This window comes from Ammospiza nelsoni, chromosome 4 (assembly GCF_027579445.1).
Source record: "Ammospiza nelsoni isolate bAmmNel1 chromosome 4, bAmmNel1.pri, whole genome shotgun sequence".
In the NCBI taxonomy this organism is placed as follows: Eukaryota; Metazoa; Chordata; class Aves; order Passeriformes; family Passerellidae; genus Ammospiza; species Ammospiza nelsoni.
In genome coordinates this window covers 68,750,091-68,772,309 of record NC_080636.1, presented here as the reverse complement: position 1 = coordinate 68,772,309, position 22,219 = coordinate 68,750,091, and the positions used below count along the sequence as shown (strand labels likewise).

The 22,219-nt window shown below is 44.0% G+C and overlaps 1 protein-coding gene across 2 annotated transcripts in view; it reads left to right on the top strand.

Moving 5' to 3' along the window:
- The first annotated feature begins 14,497 nt into the window (after positions 1 to 14,497).
- The window catches only part of FBXW7 (F-box and WD repeat domain containing 7), a 178,664-nt gene continuing 170,942 nt past the window's right edge, over positions 14,498 to 22,219 (top strand). For both annotated transcript variants that reach the window (XM_059470670.1, XM_059470673.1), the window contains exon 1: positions 14,498 to 14,711. The gene's annotated coding sequence lies outside the window, so the exon portion shown is untranslated. The remainder of the gene's footprint in view (positions 14,712 to 22,219) is intronic.

Sequence of the window (22,219 nt, the reverse complement as noted above, 5' to 3'; positions counted from 1 at the left end):
AAGCAGGCCTTGGCACAGTCCCTGCCCGGCTCACTGCATCCCATCTCTGCCTGCCCCCACTCATTAAACCTCACAAAGGCACGGAGCAGTGAGGGGTTTGTCCCCACAGGAGACACGCTGGTCAGACATCTCCAGTTTTACTATTAGGGTCTTTCCCACATTATACTGGAGAGCTGATTCAAAGTAGCTTGTAATTTTCAGCTCTTTGCCCCACCCAGTATCTATGTGTTTTTTCCTCCTCTCAGTCTACTAAAAATGCCATGTACAAAAGCCTAACGGTTTCTTCCTCTCTTCTAGAAATGCTTTTTAGAGTTTTGACCTCATCCACACACATAAGCATTTTATTCCCAGTAGCTGGTAGTCTCATTACCCTTGTCTTACTTTGGACCACAAATTTATGGTTTTGTTTGCTGTTTTCTTGCATGCAATTCTGTGCCTTATTTATTTTCCTGATGTTTCTCTGCCTGCTGTCTTAACACAGTCCTTGATCTTAGAGAGACATGGCCTGCATCTTTTTTGCTTCAAAAAAAATCACTTCCCCTAGTGATTTTCCAGCAATAAACCTCTAACCTCTTTCAGAGTAATATGAAAATACATATATTTTTTTTTTACTTTCAGTCTGCATATTCTTGCATTTGTGCATATAAAATATTTGACACTTGAATATAGAGCTGAAATTAGAAATAATAAAACAAATTAATTGCTTGCATCCTCCCATCCATTCTAAACTACGTTTATAGAATTTATTCCATTACTACATGAGCATCTCACTCCCTGGCTCCTAACCCAGCTGCCTTATAAATATAACAAAGCTTTCCTCCTGGCATAATTTGCTGCTCTGTTTTTCTTCCCCTTTCACCTCACTCTGCAACCAGATTATCCATAGGGAGTGGCACAAGGCTGCAGCAGGGAGCTTTGGCCGTCTCTTCTGGCAGCAGGGGATAATTCAGAGCAGGATGGAGTCTGTGCCAGGTTATACTGGGGCTGGGTTTTACTCCTCCTAGGTTTGAACGGGGAAGAAGCAGAAATATGTCTTAAAGCTCTGCCACTCCACCCGTACAAAGGACACTGAAATCACTACCCAGTTGCAAATTCAATTTGTCATTTTTTCTGAGACAAAGGCAACAGAGGCATTATACCATCCCCTTCCCCAAGGCAGGGTCACCTCCCTGGGTGCAGTGTAGAGATTTTCCAGCTGCATCCCTTCCCTGCTGGGCAGTCACACAGCTTCCAGAGCAGGGCTGCACACCTCCTCTCCCCCAGCCCAACAGCTCCAGCAGCTGATCTGTCAGTGCTGGGAGTTACTGACAGCATTCAGCCTGAGCACAGCAGCTAAGAGTGGCACAGAGAACATTTCAAGTGAGCAGAGCAGCTAAGAGTGGCACAGAGAACATTGCAAATTTGCAGCACCAGCAGCATTTGAAAGGCAGAGCCACAGGATACCTATAAGCAGATGGGGGAGAAGATCTTTATGTGCAGATTGCGCAAGCACAGTCAGGCCTTGTATTCATTATTATTTTTAAGATTAAGCCAACAGGGTTGTCACTCTTTTCCAGTTAAATCTACACATTTTCCATCCCAAGATCACCAATGTGCTTTAAATAGAGGCAAAGGTGTCCACCTGTACTCTTGAAAGCAGCTGGCAGCTAACCTAAGGGAAATGCTGGGATGGGGATAGGTGGGAAGACAGGGCTGGCTGAGTTCACATCCAAGAGGCAGCATGCAAGAAATACCCTGGTGTAACAGCCCAGAAGAGGAGGGAAGGGAAGAGCAAGAGCCAAAGAATTCAACTGCTGTCTCAATAAATTCTTATTCCATAAAAAGGCACCAAAATTAGATGACATCTACGCATTATGATAGCTTCCTTTATATATAGGCATGTAGTTTCTAGTGACTGATAGAAAGTAAGCAGAACAGTTGCTAATTTTATTGTGAAAAAAACCCAGAACAACACAGTGATTTCAAATTGTTCAGTCTGAAAGTGACTAACACAGAGAGAGAAAAGGGCTTCTGATTACAGCACCTGCAAGAAGCTCTTCAGTCTCCTCACCCCTGCAAATGTTCTTTCAGCATTGAATGTGCCTAGAGCTCTAGATTGCCTTCATTGGATGCCATTAAAAGATATTTCCAGACAGATGCCTTAAACAAAGCCTGCAATTCTCCAAATACAAATGTGCCTTAGTAAGAATGTTTATATATAAAAAAATTACTCTATTTTTCAGATATTTCCTTGTCATGTGACACATTACAGTTGAAATTGTAGCATTTTATATGTCTCAACACTGGGCGATTGTCACCATAGAGCATTATATGCTGAATCTATAGTCAATATTGAAATATTCAAGGGATGAAAGCTGGAGCTAGACGAATGCAAAGCAGAAATAAGAAACATTTTAAATTAAAAAGAATAAGTAACCTAGGATTGGGATGCATTTGTTATTCTAAGACTTCTTCTGAAGAAACCTCACCTTCCCTTCATGGTCTAGGAACTCTGAAGTACCATCAGCTGCTGGCTAAAGTAGAGACATTTGTTTGCTGAGGCATGGTTAGAAGAGTTTGTAACATCCCTAACATCCTGCAGTTATGAAGATGCCTCCTGTGCACAGTCTTCTCTGCACTTGGAAAAACTCTGTTTTTCAAAGACATGGGTATGGCCGGAGGATGTCAGCACAGGTGAAAGTGAAAGATCTGGGAGTCATAGGCCAGGCTCATTCCTTGACTTCCACTCATCTTTAGACTATCTAGAAGTCAGTAAATTAAGTGTACTTAACTGCGAGCCAGGGCTTTTTATGGAATGAGTGTTTTTGGGACTTGTGATCCCTCAGCACATATCACACTGCACTAAAGCTCACAATGAGCCTCTTTGCTGAGGCACCCATCAACAAACCTCCACCTCAGCCCCCTGGTGGGTCATACTATAGCACATCCCACCCTAGAGCTCCTTCTCAAACTCACACTACAGCAAGCTCCCGCTGCACTTTCTACATTCCTGTTGAGAAAAAGTGCTGTAAAAAGACTTTTTCCACCTCCTAGCTGTGCAAAGGCAAGTTTTGTCTTTACTTCTCTGGCCACAGACACCTGTCAAAACAGAACCTAAACATTTCCAGAGTTTGCTGTCTTCAGGCTCCTTCCTATGTGGGCAAAAGAACTGCCCAAATTTGAACCCATAGCCTACTGCTTGCCAACATGCCTAGCTGAACCATCACATTGCTGTTAGATGTTCCAGCTGTGCTATTCATTTTTTGTCACTGGGTTACTTTACCAGAAAAACACACAAGGTTCAGTTTGAAGAGTCTTTCATGTTTGGGGATGGAGGGAGGTTTATTTTCTTTTTTTACATAACTGAAATATTTCTTCCACTTACTTTTTAACCTTCAGCAGTTCTGGTTTTTTTTTGCTAGCCTGCTATGTGTGGCTGCTCCTTAGTTACCATGACACCCACTAATGTGCAGAAGGTTAGAGCCCAAGAACAGAAAACAGCTGAGTCACATGAGAAGATGGACAAGTTGTCAAGCAGATAACTCTAAAAAGCACGCAGAGGCTCCTTGGCTGACGTAAATCAGTGTAGCACCATTGAAGTCAAAGTTATAAATCTCTCCCTCTGACTTGGTAAATACCTTCAGGGATCAGAGCTGCACCTTCAATTCTGTTGATGTAGTTGAGCTTTTAGGAACTACAGTTACAGATCTCTGAAATAACCATAAACACAGATTTAAGTATGTAATTCAGCATTTATCAGAAGATATTCAGTGACTTTCCTGGAGGTATAACCAAAATCAGTGTAGGGAACATGAACACTGAAAGAAAAGCAGAGATGAAACTAAATCTCAGATCCAAAGGACATAGAACAGATTTGAATTTCAGGGCACAAGCTTTCCCCTGCTTCAGTCAGAGACGCAACCCCGAATATCAAGTGCTGAAAATCCAAGTGACTAATTGGAGTTTCACATTTTCCTTCTTGTGGGAAAGCAAACATTAAGAAATGTATGGTCTTGCAGCTTCTGCACTAGAAGATCAGGATATATCCAGCTTGGAAGGCTTTGTGGCAGCCGTGGGATGGGTAAGTTGATGATGACACTGCATGACATATGGGATTGTCTTTTTATTTAAATGGGTAAAGTCCTAGCCCCAGTAAGGTCAATGTGAATTCTACCAACAGCTCAGGAAACTCTGTGTTATGTTTGCTTTAACAAGCATTTAAAGAATCAAATGAAGCCTTTGGGAATGAAACACAACCTGCCCCAGGCCAGGTTCGACTGTGGGCTGTGTTTGGCAAATTCCTGCTTCCTTGGTCACTTGTTCTCAGGTGGGCTCAGTGCATCAGCCCCCAGCATCACCACAGCAGAGAAGAAAAAGGAGCAGTTAGCTGACTGGGCTCCAAAATAAACCTCCTAAGAAAGGGTTCTTTCTGATCTGGATTTTATTGAGGCTGTACAAAAAGCTGCTATTGCAGTGAGGGTGGGGACAGGGCTGTGCAGCAGGAGGTGAGAGGGGCCCCCAGGGTTGGCACACTCCAAAACTCCAGCATGACACTCAGTGCTCTGTCCTCTGCAATTGCATGGGAGAAAGCCCAGCCTGTGTTTCTGCTGCCAAGTCAGGGGGCAAAATTAATATAGACAGGACTTTTTACAAAGAGGTCCCTAACAGAGTCTGAGATTTCAAAGCATTTTTTGCAATTCCTCTATCCTTGAGTGGAAAGCCAAACCCCTGAAACTGATTTTGCCTTTCCAGATGGGCTAGCCTAGCTGATCAGAGAGAGAAATGATGGGTTTTTTACTAGTATCAGCATTAACAGGAATCCAAAAAGCCACGCCTGCCTAGCAGCAGGGATGATCATGCTTTGTGTACAGCATCATTAACACACCAAATGAGAGGCTGAAGGAAAAGCTCCTGATGCAGCCTGGGCTCCCACAGGAAAGCAGTGATGCTGTCTGCTGAGCCTTTGTGCGCTGCTTTTCCTCCACAGCCTTGTGTTTTCTCCTTCTCCTGTCCCCTGCAAATTCTATTGCTAAAGTGTGCACAGAGGCTCTGTAAGCAGTGTCAGGAACCAGCAGGAGCTTTTCTTGAGCTGTAGCAAGTGTTTTCAGTTCTGTGTCACTGAGGCAAGCTCCCAGCAGGCCTGATGAGCACAATGCCAAATAGCACTTGCAAAGTTTGAGAACTGTCTCGATTAAGGCATTCAGCACTATTAATAGTCATGCAACTGATTGAGTATTATAACTCCAGGCCTTTTTTTCCTACATATAAATAACAAAGGTCTTGAAGTTCCTTGCTGATTTAGAAGTTTTATTGTACAGCAGTAGCCTTCTGAGCATCAGCGAAAATGACAATTGAGAAGATGTTCTGGCTGAGGAATTTTTGTTAAGTTGTTTTCTAGTAGTGCTTCAGCTAAAGGGCAATTCTGCAAAATAACATGTGTAGGTTCATTGCTTTCCTTAATAGAAACAGTGAAGAACCTGAACCAAGCAGAGCTACAGAAGAGATATTATGTTATCTTGCCTTTGTTCAAGCTTATGACGTGGTTCAAGCCCATTATACTTGCCAAGCAACAATAAATATTTGACCTGTGAATGCTAGAAGGGAATTCATCCTTATTTCCTCCCCTCGGATTACATAAATCTGAATGACAAGCTATTTAATCTGGGTAATAGTTAACAGTCTCTGATTGCAGCTGTTAATATTACCCAAAGGATTACCAGCTACTAGTCAAGAGAGCTGTGGTAACACCTTGCTAATAAGATCCATATTTGAGGATACTCAGACTAATAGTTTGATTCCCATAAAAAATTGGCATTTATAATAACAGGGTCAGAGTGTCCAACTATATAAGAATCCTTTACATTTTTGGAGACTTACTTGGACTGCCTCTGAACATCCTGGATTTGCCTTCAGCTTTCCCTCTCAGGCACCTGAGACTACTTTTTACTTCTTATAAGAAATTGCTTTCAGTCTATGTTCTTTAATTAAATTTTTAAACATTTTGCATTGCATAAGATAGCCCTCACAGAATCATCACCCCTGAAAGTGCTGATGACCTTCAGAATAACTCTTGCAAAGCACTAGGGAATCAAAAGTGTGTTTTTGTCTTTTCTCTCTCTCTTTTGTTTGTTTGTTTGTATTTCAAGACTCTCATTCCCACTGATATTTGGAGATGTCTAGTTTTTCTGTTTTGGAAGGAGGCTTTATACTGCATTGCTAACTTGTAAATGTGAGATAGATGGAACATAATAATCTGAAGAGATCACTTATCACAGCAATTTTCAGGTCTGTAGCACCTTCTCTCTTCAGGGTTTCCTTTTTCAGGGGAAAAATACAGTATTCAACACAAATTCATGGTACCATTTTTCCCCCCTCCCTTGAACCAGGAGCCTATTTAGCTCTCTATACTACTCTCTTCTGGAAAATTTTGTGTCAGCTGCCCACAGCAAAGCTATGCTGTGGAGAACAAACCCCAGCAGTCTGCTTTGTTCCTTAGGTAATGTCTGTTGGTTGTGCCTTCAAAAAGAAAGTTTGGGAATTCTCTCTGTGAAGTTGGGCTCTTGGATGCAGATACTTTCAAAGTTTAGCATTCTCTACATGCTTAATATTTCTATTTCCTGATGCATTTGGTTGCTGTTTGATTTAATGCAATATGGTTTTACCTGATGAGAAAAAGCATTTTTCTGGTAAAAGAGGAAGCCAGAGAGTGCAGCACTAAGCTTTAACTCCACCATTGGAAGCCTCTCTTCATTACAGAATCCAATCACTTTCTGTTAAATTGTTGCAAATTCGTTGAAAAAACATCCCAAAGAGCGCTGAGCTAGTATACATGTTAAACCTTTCTGTCTTTCTATTTACCGTAGGGCCCCAGCTGAAGCCAAATAAAAAAGGGCAGCAGCCTGACTGGTTAACCAAAACTATTATTTTGGAATACACCATGAAAGGAGGAAGATTTTTCCTAGTTCATAGAGCTGCCAAATTTGTATCATTTTCAGACTCTATTGCACAATTCAGTGTAACAGCTATACCCTTATTTTTCTAGTAATACTAGCCAAATACTTTGAAAGTTGCTCTTACACTTTCCCTCCCTCTCTGTATGTATATGTGTAATTAAAATATTATTACTGAAATATAAGTAGTCAAAGTCAGTTTGTTCAGAAGCAACATCACTACAGAAACTGACTCTATTTTCTGCAGTCACAGGACAGTTTGATTTGCTTGGATATGGGAGAAGCAAGAATGAACTCACAAGAAAAGAAAACAACACAGGAAACAAGTTACTATCTGGAGAGCATGAAAAGTACTGCAAATAAAGTTCTATACCTACATAAATTTGATAGTATTTTTTGTTGTGAAATGTAATATCAGAAAAGACTCAAAGCCTAGAATTTGATGAGATACTGTTGCCACTCCAGTGCAGTACTAACAGCGTAATTCAGATAAATTGAGAGCAGTCTGTCTCAGGTAGACTTTGGGATAGTTCCTTTAACCCCATTACACTGATATTATTAGTTTGGAGGACCAGGTGGCAGCGGGCTAAAACATAAGGGTCCAATTTTACAGACTCATAATTACAATCAAAAGTACAAATGGCTCCCAAAACTTTATCTGATGAGAATTTTGTGTCACCTGTTACAGTTAGTAAGTATTCTCCGATTTAGCTGAACACGAGTCCAATGTCTTTTTATCCCTAAGACTGTCTTTTTTATATTTGTGCAAACCTTTTTGCAGAAACTGTTTTCCTGAATAATTGTTTTATAAACTCCAGCCGTTGGTGGGGAGGGGAGAGTTGTTGATGGCCAAAGGAAGATGGCTGAACAAAAAATTATACTACAGAGCAGGACAGTGCTAAATAATACTTGAAATAAATGTGAAATATAGGTATTCAGATTTATGTCAAGAAATGATTCCTAAATTCTGTAGAACTACCTCTGAAGACATGAACAGGAATTGAATGAAACTTCTGGCAAAAAAAAAAAGTGCTCTGCTATGGTGATGGTGTGGGAATATTCAGCACCAAGACGGATCCATAGCAGAAAACAGTAATGTTACCACCAGGTTTCCACAGTGGTTTTCTATGTACTGTTGTTTAATGGAATTATAAATAGTTTAAATACTGCAGCTGTGACTCAGTTATTTTCAATACCGGGGAATACCTTATTAGGATTTGCTCCCACCAAACCTTCTTTGCTTACCATGACAGTCAGGCTACCATGGCTAAATATAGATTATAGAAGAAAGTTGCTAACACTTTCAACTTCAAGCACACACTTAGACAAACACTATAAATAGGCTGATGTTTTGTAAACTAGTACTTGCCAGAGGCACAGGCTACATGCTTTCCTGTGTGAATTTTTTCCCTGTGTTGCCTTTATGAGACAATTAGCCGCTCTTAGACATCTGAGCTCTCTTTTTATTACAATGAATTTCAAGTCCAACAGCAGCAAGAGACTGACAAAGCTTGTGAGCAGCAAGCTTTCATGCAAGCTGCCCAATATAGTTTTGCCAATACACTGATCTGCACTACCCTTGCTATGTCTGCCCTGATTTTACCAGGGTACAATTAATTCTAGTTCTTGTGCTGACTTAGTCCTGGTGTAATCACAGGCTTGGTGCACCTGACAAACTTTGTGTTTTGGTATGGATTTGGAGAACATTCAGAAATTGGTTCACTTGAGCGTGTTATCATGGGTGTTAGCAATGGACTGAAATACCTGCCTGTAAGGTTTCTAAGATTGGAGACCTGAGCCTGCAGTGTTGCACAGGTCAGATTAAACTTGGGTGCAGTTCCAAACAATTCACCAAACCCCATGATTTTCCTTAAAGCCATGTCCTTTAAAAGTAAAATTTGTATTCAGGGCAAAAAAAAAAAAACAAAACAAACATCAGCAGCATTCTTGCATTGAAAGCAAATTAATCTATCAGTATGTGATACACTTAGGCCAGAGCTGTTTTAACTCTAGTTATATTTGCTTTAAGCTACAGCCAGTCATACAAAGATAATTAACTCTGTCATTGAAACTAGTATATTTGTATAGATGGTCTTTTGCCAATCTTCTCACTGATTGTACTGTTTCTCTTCTTTTATATGTTACTTCTACTAAAACCATTACATTACCTATAACAGAATGAGCAGAAATGGCACAATAGAATTAGGGAAGGAAAAGCCCAAAGGTCTTGCATTGTATCTTCCCTGTAAGTATCAAAAATAAGGCCATTTTCCTGAGTAGGGGTAAGAATTCACAAATCCTCTCTGATATGGCATTATTGTTATGAAACTTTTATGTAAATGTCATAGTAAAAGACCTAGGGTTTGAGATTGAAATTTCCTGCTGATGAGATCATCAGCGCTATCAGCTCTCTGAGCTGATGCTGTCACAGCATTGTCCTTTATCTTTACTTGCAGTCAGATCCAGGACTGCCGTAGTTATGTCTGGCTAAACTTTCATCAATGTTTGTTGCAGTAAATTTACTCCCTTTGTCTCCCAAGTGGGGATGAGGCTTGGAAAATAGGGTCCAGTTCTTTGGCTGCATCCATGAAAATTTACCTTATCTATCTTGGAAATTTTGTCTCTTTTTCAGGCTTTTTATCTGCAACTGGGAAGTATTAGACCTTTACACCTCTTGAAAATGAGATCTTGTACAGCTCTTTTTTTCTTTATCTGTTCATTTTATTGAAGAGAATATTTACATTATAACTCCACTTGAGCTCAGTAGGTCCATGATGACCTGTTCCCCACATCCCAAGATGAAAGATGATTTTAATTCTTGTTTTCTTGTTATTACTTCTGTTGTATCCTCTCTATTTTGTTTGAATGCAGTAGGTTCTGTCTACAACCAAGATTTTATTGTCTAAATCTGGTGCAATGTGCTTACACACAACTTTACAGTACTCAGTAATGCCATGGGAGAAATGTGAATTATGTCTTAGCCGTGACTCTAAACCATTCTTGAAAAGAACAGCAAGAAAAGAGAGACAAATCAAATGTCTGTCTGCTGGGAAGGAGACGGTCTCAGTTCTATCATGCAGGCTGTTTAAAATGACCTTCCCAAGGTCAGCCAGGACAGCAGTTTCATTTGTAGGGAATTAAATGTAGAACTAACCGTGTCTTTGATCAGAAGATTGCCTATCAAAAAGAGGAGCTCTCTGCTTCTTTACCTCAAGTCTGTCATATCCTTACATGAAGCAGAGAGAAAGGATGTTTCACACCATTTAGGAAGTGGCAGCAGGAGTCTGAATTGGTAGATTTAGTTTTAAGTAAGGTTTTGACAGCCCATGTGTAGCCTAAGCACTGCAGCTCAAAGGGTGAAGCTTGAGCCGGATGAATCAATCTGTATTTCACTGACAACAAAAAGTGTGGCTCTACTCCCTTGTGGTTTGCTTATCTAGCCCCTTTTGCTACCTTTTGTCTGCTGCTGAGATTTTTTTCTCACCCAGCAGAACAAGCTGTGATTCCGAGAGCTGCTGATCTGGTGTCCCCTGCTCCATTGCCTGCCTCCTCCTACACCAGCAGCACCACAGCACAGCTTCCCCACACCTCTGCTCTGTGCTTGGCACGGGGAAACCAAAATATGGATAAGCACTGTGCTGCAAGCCAGGACTATGTGCTGGTGCAACTCCCCCATCACAGGAGTCCTGCTAAAGGGCCTGTTTCTCAGGCACCAACTCTGCCTCAGAAACCCTCCCCAGTGCAGAACCTGCACGTGTGCACTGCTGATGACCCTGTTACATGGGATGCCTGCATCTCCCATCCCAAACCCTGACACATGCAGCCTCAGATATGGGCAGGTCACAGAAGCTGAAGCATCTGCCCCAGACAGAGCTCAGTTTCCATTCTCATTCCTGCAGGCAGTGGGATGCACAGCACTGCCAGTCATTAGGATATGTTTACCTGTAAACAATTTCTAAAAAATAAAGATTTAAATTTAAATTGGACCAGTCAAAATGGACTAAACCTTGTACAGAAGATCTCCTCCAGCATTACCGTAATTTGGGTCAATATTTTCCCACACAAAGAAATCCTTTATTCTTCCCTTTATCTGCAAACAGCTTACAAAATTTATCATAGATACCTGATAAAACCAGCTTACAAAATTTGTCATAGGTGCCTGATAAAACCAGAAACATGGGCAAATTAAGCAGATTTTTGAAATGGTGGTTTAATATTTGAATGTGCTCCTTTCATTTGGTTATTTCACCTTATTATTTATGGCATTGTAAAGGCGACACGGTATTAAACAGGGTCAGCTTTCCTCTGTAATAACAATTCTATAGCAGATTTGTTACTCATGCATGTGCCCTCTCTCTCCTGGCTAATGCTCATTTTCAAATCATCATCTAATTTTCTACGCCTTTTAGCATGGAATCTTTTCAGTTACCAAGGTTGTTGATAGACTGCAGTCTTGCCATTAAGTTTAATACCAACCTCTGGTATGGGTGGTAGTCCATCAAGATTAAAAACACCACAGGAAGAAAATACATGCAGACAGACAGCAAGTATCCCTTCAGCCTCTAGGCAGAGTGCTTAAAAGCCCCAGTGTTTCTCTTCCTCTGTCACGATTTCGTGCACAGTAATAACCTCTGGCAAGGTTTTTGCATTCTCACTGGATTGTATGTTGAAAACAATACAGATCCACTTAAAATTGTTCTGTGTGTTATTTTTAAAATCAGTTTTATTGAAACTGTCTGTGTGGTGGCATTCAAGTCTGGCATATGACAGTGTGATTAGTTCTGCCAATGCATTGATCTGCAGCACAATTCCTATTTTTATCCCTGCTGTTTGAAGTATAGTCAGTCATAACCACATTTCCATTAAAGACTACACGCTGAACCAGTTTAATCTGTGACTAATAAAATAATCGTAACATTTTCATTAAATCCTCAGCCAGTCTGAACACCATCATCAGTGCTGGCAGAGTAGTGATTTTCTGTTTCTTGAGTGATGCATCTGCCATTGTCAGTGATCTACACTGATTAGACAGCCAACTTTTTCCCTCACTCTCAAGTAATGTGTACTCAGTATTAGTGTCCCAGCTATGTCTGACCCATGTGTGAATTTATTATCCATCTGGTAGAGAGAGAACACCACAATTAATAAAAAGCCAGTGCAATAAGCAAGAGATCCAAGAAATAGGAACCAGTAACCCCTTGATATGGATAGGAGAGAAACCTGTGTTTCTCTTATTCTGAGGAGAGAAACCTGTGTTCTCTTAGTTCAAGGAGCACAGATCCATACTGCAGACACAAAAGTTTTAGCACTGCTATTTCCTTTGTAGGGGGCAAAAAATGCATGTTTCTGTAAACTTGTGGGGAACAAACCTTGCCAAAATGAAAATATTATTAATGCAGATTTAATTCCTGCCTGCTCCAGGAATAAAAAGCTCAATTATCCGATTATATATTTACCTGCATACTTATTGCGGGGCTGCTTTGTCATTCTGTGGAAAAGGTGAGTGATGTTCTGTGGGGAAGCAGGCCTCACTAGTGAAGGAGGCTTCTGTCTGCAAAAGCACCCCTTGCCAATTTCCTATAATAAGCATAAGGTAGGCAGGAATGGATGTGTGGAAGTTCAGCTGGTGAGGAAGGGATGCGCCTGCAGCTCTCAAGAGTGAGTGCTTCTCTGCTGCATTGTTCCAATGGGGACACGGTGGAGGTTTGGAGACTCAGGTGAGCTCAAACATCTGTTTTTAATACATGGGAAAAGAAAAACCAGGTAAACAAGGTAACAGGAAAGGGTAAAGAAACACCAAGTAGAAGATGATGGAGGATAAGAGACAGATTTAACACTGAATAGCAGACAGGAAAAAGCTAGTGGGGAATTGGAAGGCTTTTAGTGCAGTCAGACATCCCGTGTCCCAATGCTTGTGTGAGGTCTGGGCAGAGCAGACGTCTGCCTGGGTGTACTCTGACATGGCAAAGATCCACCACGATCCTTTGAAAAGAAAGATAAATGCCAGACCTAAGGTACACGAGTAACCTTTATTTTGCTCTTGTTGTATATGCTTTATGATGGCAACAGTCAAATACCGCTTTTTTCCCTTTTTCATGAGGCCTAAGCCTTTCTCTGTGGCCAGGCTGAGTGCTCCGTTCAGCCATCCCACACGCTTAATGACTGACAATTAAGGATTCATGTTTTACCTTGTTGTTTGTTGAATAGTGCTGTGTATCAGCATCACAAACCAAAGGAGGCCTAGTGGAACTCTCATGTGATGGCCACAACTCTGCACTAAACTGGAGCCCAAGCCCTGTGACGAGTGCCTGAGAGAGCTGGGGTTGTTTAGCTTGGAGAAAAGGTGACCATATCACTCTACAACTGCCTGAAAGGAGAGTGTAGCCTGATGAAGGTCTGTCTCTTCTCCCAGACAACCAGCAACATGACAAGAGGACAGTCTTAAGCTGCACCAGGGGACGTTTAGTTTGGACACCAGGAGGAATTTCTTCACAGAAAGGGCAGTTTGGAAAAGGGCTGTGCAGGGAGGTGGTGGGGTCCCTGGAGGTGTTTAAGGAATGATTGGACGTGGCACTCACTGCTAGGTCTAGTTGGCCATGGCGGTGTTCCATCATAGGTTGGACTCGATGAACTCAGGGGTCTTTTTCCAATCGAATTTATTCTGTGATTCCGTTATAGGCTCTTGCAAATAACTCTCGGTTTCACCTTAGGAGAGCAGGGATGGGGTAACCATCATTCCTGTCACCGTTCGCGGCGCCCGGAGCCCGACTGAGAAAGTGCTGCTGGGACAGGTGAGCCCCAGTTTCGGGAAGCACCAAGCGTGACCAGCACGTCCCACCGCCGGCTCCCGGACAAACCGAGCGGCGGCCGGGCACAGCGCGGCGCGCACCGGGATCGCCCCGGCATCGGCCGTTCCCATGGCGGGAAAGGGCGGGCCGGGCGCGGGGCCGCCCCCTTGTCCCGGGCTGAACCGCGCGGCCGCAGCGGGACCTGCGCGGCTCCGCCCCGCCCGCCCTCGGCATCATCGCTCCGCGCCAGCGCCGGGGCGGGGTGGGCCCCGTTGCCGGGTTACCGCTGTCATCCGCCCGCGCCGCCGCCGCGCTCGCTCCCTCTCCCGCCCGCCCTCCCCGCCCCCTCCCGGCGCCGCAGGAAGCGAGCGGATCCCGGGGCGCTGCTGCCGCCGCTGCCCCCACCGCGCCCGGCGTCCCCGGCCCGGCCCTGCCTCGCCGCCCAGCGCCCCGCGCCGCCGCTCCCCCCACATGCCGCAGAGCGGAGCGGTCGCGGCGCCGAGCCCCGCCGCCCGGCTGCCCCGCCGCGCCGCCCAGCTGGGGCCCTGACGGCCCCCCCGCCGCTGGAGCCGGGGCCCGGGGGCGCCCGCAGTGCATGAGAGGGAGAGCGGGGCGGGGGCCGCGGCCCGAGCCACTCGCCTCCCGGCCGGCGGCGGTGCGGGGACCGGCCCGGGGGGCGCCGAGGGGCGGCGAGGCGGTGGCTCCATGTGAGAGGAGGCGGCGGCGCACCTGATCCGCTGCCGGGACAGCCGCAGCCGGGGGGATTCCTCGAGGGCCGCCGGCCCGCAGCCCGCCCGGGGCGGGGGGGGGGGGCTGGACCCGCCTGCCCCCTTGAAGTCACCCGACCCCCGGCGGCAGCCCCGGGGCGGGGGGGGCAGCGGACCCCCTCCCGCCGGGGGAGGGGGGCTCCGCCTCGCCGCCCGCATCGCCCCGCCGGCGGGAAGGCGCGCCCGCCGCGAGCGGAGGGAGAGCCCAGCGGAGCCCGTCCCGAAAAGTGAGTGCGAGCGGGAGGAGCCGCCTCGGGAAGGGGCCGGGTGCCCCGGGGCTGCCGGCGGGGCGGGCGGGGGGCCGGGGGCCGGGGCGGGGGGCGCGGCGCCGGCGGCCGCCGTTTCCCATGCGGCTCACGTTGCCGGCCGCGCACGGTCTGCTGCCCCGCGGTCCGCGCCGCGCTCCCGCCCGCCGCAGAGACCGGGCGGGAAGGGGGTGCCCCGCCAGGGCCCCGGGGAGCGCCGAGCGCTCCTCCGCAAGTTGTGCCGCCCGCTTTGTGCCGGGAGCGGCGGCCCCCGCGAACAAAGGCGGCGGGCGGGCGGAGGGCTCGGACCCCTCCGTCCCGTCCCCGCCGGGGGGCCGAGCGGAACTGCCGCGGCGGAAAGTTGTGCAAGGCTGGGAGCGGAGCGCACGGCCGCAGTGCTGAGAGCCCCGAGGGTTTCAAACATCCCCCACCCCGCTCCCCCGTTTTCCTTCTTTTCTCTGTAGGTTGAGTGGCTCTCAACAGACCCCGCGGCTCCCTCCTGCTCGCTCATTTACATAACACTTGGGTGGAAAATGTAGCTCTTCTTTTCGCGGAAAAACGTTATTGAAGAGTTGCTTATTTTCCATGTAAAGTATTTTGAATGTGTTTTAAAAGCCAGGAGTGTAGTGTTGGCTCTTCCTGTTTATCGGAGTAGTTGCTGCTTCACGAGGCACGTGAGTGCTCTTGGTCTTACTCTAGACCTTACTCCGGGACTGGGGAAAGAAGGGTCTCGTTTGGGAATGGGGCTGTGTTTGCTTGGGTTCTGTTTTGCTTTGCTTTTTAGCATTTCCGCCCCGTGCATAATTTCCCGCTGAGCAAAAACTGTATCAAAACTTGAAGTCTTTTTATAGAGTATCTTAACTTTCTTTTAACTGAAGAAAACAACACCTCCGTAGCTTGTCGGGGAAGAAACAATTGTGTCTGCTAGTGTTAAATTGTACTATTTGGGTGTTAAAATTTATACAGCAATTTGTTACATATGAGGAGGATGTACTAAAAAATGAAGAGAGTAGGTTGAATGTCGTTTATTTGATGAGACAGTGTTCAGACAGAGATCCAGAAATTGTAACTCTAGTGTGGAAACTGCTGTCTGCATGAGTCCTCTCCACATCTTCCTGGAAAGAGTCTAGAAAGACTTTGCAGGGGAAGGTTGTAGGGTTTGTTGGGCTTTTCATTAAAAGAAGAGCGTACAGCTTGTGGACATCCTGTGGGCCAGTTGCTGGGCGCCTGCTCTCCTGTGCTTTCTTTACCAGATGAGATTGAAAGGAGAGGAAAACAAAACATAGCAGAAAAGTACACAGTTGCTGAAATATATGGGTGTGAACAGAAGGCCATACTCCAGCATTCCAGCTATGGATGCTTGCTCTGTGCTTCAGTTTGTGCTACACTTTTGAGAGCACTTACTGCCTGTTACCCAGCTGTATACTTGTCTGTTCCTCTGAGGAGATAGCCTTTGAAAACTCAGGGGAAAAACTTGACATCAGTAGGAATTTTAAGGTAGGCAGGGCACCTGATCTTTCACAGTTTCATTTTGAGACCCAATTTGCTGAAGGTAAGAAGATTAATTTTCTTTAGTTTGAAGTATCTCCATATCTTAAGCTTTCTGTCATCACTGCTGTTTTGAAAAGGGGTGTAAAGAAGTTGAACTCTTTATTTGGTTCATTTCTAGCTTTTCTTGATTGCTGAACTCAGTGGTTAGAAAAGGAAGTTGCATTCTCTTCAGGCCACAGTGTTAAGGAGATGGTCAGTTCTGTACTGCACTCAATATCTACAGGAGCAAAGTGACACTATGTCCTTTTTTCATGTGGTGATTACACTTGTTTTAAGGCACTTCCTAGTCCCAAACTTAAATCTGCCCTTTCTCCATCATCATCCAGTTATTAATGGCAGTCTGGTTCTGTATCTTGATGGCAATTATGCATTCTTGTTGATGTTTCAGGTTCATAAATATCTCAAAAAGATATATTTTTGAATTTTTTTTGGTCAAGGTTTAGATTTTTCCTCCTACTGCAGCTTCTATCTAATCAGTGTAGGTTCTTTGTTCAAGCTGAATAATTTACTAATACAATGGTGCCTGTTTGGAAACATAAATATTTATCAGAAAGTATGTGATTTTCATTTGTATTAACTGTTAGAAAAGCTTTTACAACAAATAACTTTCTAGATTAGGGAAAGAAATAATTTTTATCTTTGGACTTAGGCTGACAAATTAACTTTACTTCTCCTTATGTACGCATGTGGTACTTTGCAAAAGTTGTGTTCATTACTTCAATGGAATTTGTTGTCTCTGAACCAGTAAAAGAAAGGAATGGTGTGTGATGATTTAGGCCAGCAATGTTATTAAACAGAGAGGAATGCTACTCGTCTGTCTCTTTAAAGTAAACAGAATTTTTAAAATTTGGATGGTGTTTAATGAACATGTTTAATATTCTGAATCTTTTTGTGAAGAGCACATGCAATGGCTGTGTGTACATTACACTTGAAATAAAAGTAGCATAAAGACTTTATCTGCAGAGCTGCTTCAGCCGTGTCATATGTGGACTGTGTATGTCAGGTAATTCTAGAAAGACACGATAAACATTGCGTCAATTGCTCATGAAAATGCTCTCCCACAACAAGTATTGTGCTTTAGTCAATTTGTGGAAACTGATGGATGGTTCAGTACTGAAATGCTCTAAGTATTCACTGGATAGACCAAATCTATTTATTGCAATCACTACTATGGACATTAAGATAGTCTCTTGTAGCAAAGACTACAAGAGCAGTAGTTCTAGTCTCTGTAGCAAAGGCTACAAAGATTTTAGGTATTTGTCTCATGAAGACCTAGACCCACGTAAGCATGGAAACTGACTTATTGTTGTTAAACTTCTTGATCTTTGTGGTGGTACAGCCGCTGGTTATTACACAGGCTCTTCTGGCTAAATCAGGCCAGGACAGTTTAGCCCAGAGCATGTCTGCAAAGGGCTGAAGGCAGCACTGGATGCTTACAGGTCCCGGTCCCAGAGCACCCTTGTGGCTGCTATCAGTGTGCACTTTAGGGCTGTGTCACTTCTGTGAGTTTGGCAGCCCTTGGTGGCTTCCTCTCTGGTGAACATGTTTGGTGGCTTTGAGGGAGGAATGGACAAGTCCTTCTTTTGAGGTGACTGGTTGTGAATAAACGTGTTGTCGGGTGTATTGGGTACCTTCTTATTCCTATGTTAGGAGAGAGGAAGAATGTTAAATCCCTGTGCATTCCTCACCTGTCACAGTTTTGTATTTAGTAAAAAATGAAAGGTGGTTCTCTGTCTTTCACTTTGTAAAGATTATTGGTGAAATAATAAAGTAATCAATTTTTGGCTACCTTCTCTGTTCAGCCAAAATCAATAAATAAATATAACAGCTTGATTAGGCTCTTAAACATTAAACTGCACATGTGCTTTTCTTCTTTGAGAGTTTTGCATATGCAAGATGTTTTTTGGCTGTAATGAATGTGAGAGGCGTTGTGGCTCACTTGTGAGGGGGCATTTCTTGGTCAGGAAGAGAGAATGGGAGTAATTAAACTGTTGCAATGCTATGAATCCTACCTGGGTCTTTGCAGCAGTGGTTCTGGTTAGCTACTCAGTGTTTGTCCTGTATCAGTGCACACACTACAGTCATGTATTTTCTAATAGATCCTTGCTAGGCTTTTTTGCCAGTAATGTGGACATGATTTACATCTGTAATGTCAAGTACTTCAAAAGTAAGGAATGTCAGAGTAAAAGGAACTACTCCATTTAGTTTTGTTCATGCTCACTATGGCAAAAAATACGAGTTCATCTCCTCAAGACAGCTCGTTTTTGCTAAATAGACAGATCTGTGTAATTCAGGAACTCTTCTCTATTTTGTTTTCTCAGTGTTCTCTGGAACAATTGCAGTTATTTTTACAAGGGTGAAACAATGCATTTTTTTCTATAATGTCATGCCTAACCTACCAGCAGACATCTTTTCATTTGCTGGGGCAATTGAAGATGTTACCATCAGCTAGAGGATACCACACCCACAGCTGGTTGGAAAGAGGAGGTGTGTGAAATATTGTCCAAAACTAGCTTGCTTAGTTCAGGTAAGCTTTGCCTGAGTCTTGAGCTGAGAGAGTGGGCTTTGCTTTGTGCTGGAGGATGAAGTGTTGGTGTGTACTGTTTTGGTGTGCCAGAAGTGTGCCATCAAAACTTCTTTTCCCAATCCAAATCCCTTCAACATGATTGGCGATGGCTGTGGCACCAGGAACTAGTAGAATTTATCTAGTTTTCTAACCAAACACAAATATGGCCATAAAATAGAGAAGCATGGCATGTTTTAATTAAGATATACAACAAACAAAGAAAAAACCCCAACTAAATAAAAAAGTATGTGCTGTTTTCAGTTTTGGCTGTAATTTAGAGTTATACCAGTATGACATTTTGCAATGGTATTTACCTCAGCTTATATTGAAAAAAAAAGAAAACCAGTTTCCCTTTAATACTCTCATAAAAAGTTGAGTGATGTTTGGATTTTTGTAATCCAAATACATTGTTATGAAACTGATTAATATATTGATGTACCTTAGATGTTTTGTGGGCAGGGGTCATTGAGATAAGGAGGGGAAAGGAAAGAGTTTCTTGAAATTGCTTGGTCTCCAAGCTCCCATATCGGAGAAGCCTCTTGTGGGTAGAGCCTGCTAAGCTGGCCCAGGTGAGTCCAGTTTGTCTTGTGACCTGAGACTGGATGGCTCTTACAGCAGAGGGACAGCTCTGAGGTAATTAAGTAATGCTTCCTGTTCAAAGGCTGGCTATTCAGAGTTGTCCAAAACGTGGATGTTGTGAAATGCTTTTTTGCTTGAAAACCTTTCAGTGGTGCGGATGGCGTGATCTGCCTGATGCTGCTCTGGAGAAGCAGCACTGGGAAGTGTGTGAACTCTTCAGCATGGGCAGGCTGAGACAAAGTGCACTTGAGAGGGCAGGGCATACTGCTGAACACTTTCTAAGCACGAGCTCTGCCTCCTTACCAGGCAGGAGGGCTGCCCTAGGTGGAGCTGAGAGGCAGGCACATGCTGTGGTGAGACCTGGCCTTGTGCAGCTGGAGCTGTGGCGAGTGGGAGGTTAGAGCACGGTTGCAATAGAGTTGCAATAATTTCCCCTTAAACTCCTCGTAAACCTCAATCAATGAATCTCACCACTCCAGTATCCTAGGTTGTAATAATAGATTAAATATTTTCCCTGCCAGTTCTCCCTCTTTACACATGGGTCTCTCTTTGAAAATAAAAAATCTGATCTGATTCTGGGATAATTGTTGTACTTGTTCCTATGTACCCTTCTCCTGTTCTTCAATTTCTTGGTCTGATGTCAGAGCTTGTTGTTCTCCCTCTTCAGCACTTCATCCTTAAGAAATGTTGCTCTGGATGGCTTGGATGTGGGAGGTAACCTTTACATGATACAGGTTTCTAGAGACTTCCCCTGTGTGTTTCTTGGTGGGTTTATCAAAGAACTTAAGGATGGTGGTGGAGACTCAATTGAACATGAAGTTTTGTTGGGTCCTTTTGATAGACTGAAGGATTCCTTAATTCGGGCATGCAGAGTCAGAGCTCCTCAGCTGAGGCTTTGTGTTTGTGTAGGTTGTGGCAACTGCTGTGAATTTCAGGGCAGGAGCTGCAAACCCTGGGTGTGTGTTGTTGACAGTATCTACTTAAACTCTGCCCTCTTTGACCGTCATAATGTCCTTACTGCACACATTAGCCCTGTGTTCTCACAGATGCTGGTGGATACTTTTGGAGCACGTGCTTTTCAGGATAAAGTCTACCACGTTTTCTTAAGGGTGAAACTTTACATTTAGATCTGCTGTAACATGCAGGACCTGCCTATGCTTATAGGGAGTTAGTTTGCTGTATTGCAAAATTGCATACAAAAGGCTATTACTGTCTTTATGTAAAATATATGATGTGTCTTATAGGATGGAATGTGTGTCTGTATATGTCTGCAGGAATGACAGTAGTCACAGGGAATTCAGAACTGAACAGGCTACTTCAGGACAAGCTACTTGTCTTACTAAATGACTAACAAGCCCAAAGCATCATAAGCCAATGGGGAAGAAAAGGTTTCAAGCTTTTCCTCAAGTTCCCTTTTTAGGAGGGTAAGCTGCTCAGTGTGTTCCCTGGCAAGTGTAAGCCTTTTCAGCATTGTAGCATACTTCGTGCTTGAGAAGTTGCTCACTAACTATTGCAGTAGCTGCAAAATCTAGCATTTCTTTGCTAGACCTGACAGTAGTGGGCACTTTGCTTTTGCTAAATTCTTCATTGCCTAATAAGGCTTTAGAATATACTAGAGAATATTTTCTTTAGTGTTCAAGGCTGTAACCATTAAATAATAACTAAAAAAACCAGCTATGGATTCAGACTTCTGTGAGGAAATGTTACTCATCTTTTGTGGCAAGTGTGACCCCACATAGCTTGGCACAGTGCTGAATCTCTGTTGAAAACAGGATGCCTTCACCTTTGCTTCACCATTGTCTATGTCTTTGCTCAGCTGTGTTAGTTGTGGTCCTGAGCTTAGGCCAGTAAACCTGCAGTTTGCTGGGAGTATCTCCTGCTGTTTATATCTTGTCATTTTGTTTTAGTTCACACTCAGAGCAGGAGATGATCTAGCACAACAGAAAAGGGTCCTGAAACTGTGATACTGGAGATACCCTTGTCTAAGTTATTTTAAATGTTTGTTTCTGAGCTCTGCTGTGGCAGTTTCATCTGCTGTTGCCAGAGCTGATGAGTGTGTCTGCAGATCTGTGGCATTTCTCTGAATGGGTGGGTGGATCACTGCAATGACAGGTAACTTTTTTTCTTTACTACAGAGTACAGTAGTGACAGTTTTTATGGATCTTGAGGGCTAATCTTCAGCATCCTTTAAAGCATGCTAAGGCAGAGTTGCTGTGGTTTTCAGTGGGGTTTTTTTTTGGTTTTTTTTTGGCCAGGAAATGTTTCTTTCTCCACATACCTAAGTTGCAGTCCCTATTTGATCTTTGAGCAAGAATGAGTTTGAAAGAATGGATTTTTATGGGGCACTGTGTTTGGGGATTGCTTTTCTCCTAACTTGCTATTTGCTGCAAGAGTTGACAGGGAGGGAGACAGTGATCAAACCTGCAATGCTTTCCCCACCTGGCCTGTATTTAAACTTGTCTGTGTAGCCAAGATGGGGCAGACATGACCCTTATGACGAGCCTCTGCTGGAAGGGGGCAGTTGAATCCCTCTGCTTTCATGGTGTGTTAGTTATCTGTGGCAGCAGGTGCATTCTGGCTGTGCTGTTGGCAGTCTGGGTAAGAGCTACACTTGGTCACTGCTTGATTCCCAGCCTGCTGGACTTTGTGCTGTCCTGCACTTGCTCCCTTCTACCAACTGTGTGGTGCACAGCCCTGAACAGCCACTTGGTGTTTATGAAATGTGTCAAGGGTAGCATGCAGGCTTTGGTAGCCCCTGAGTAATAAGGTAGTAATGCTAACTATGTTTTGACAT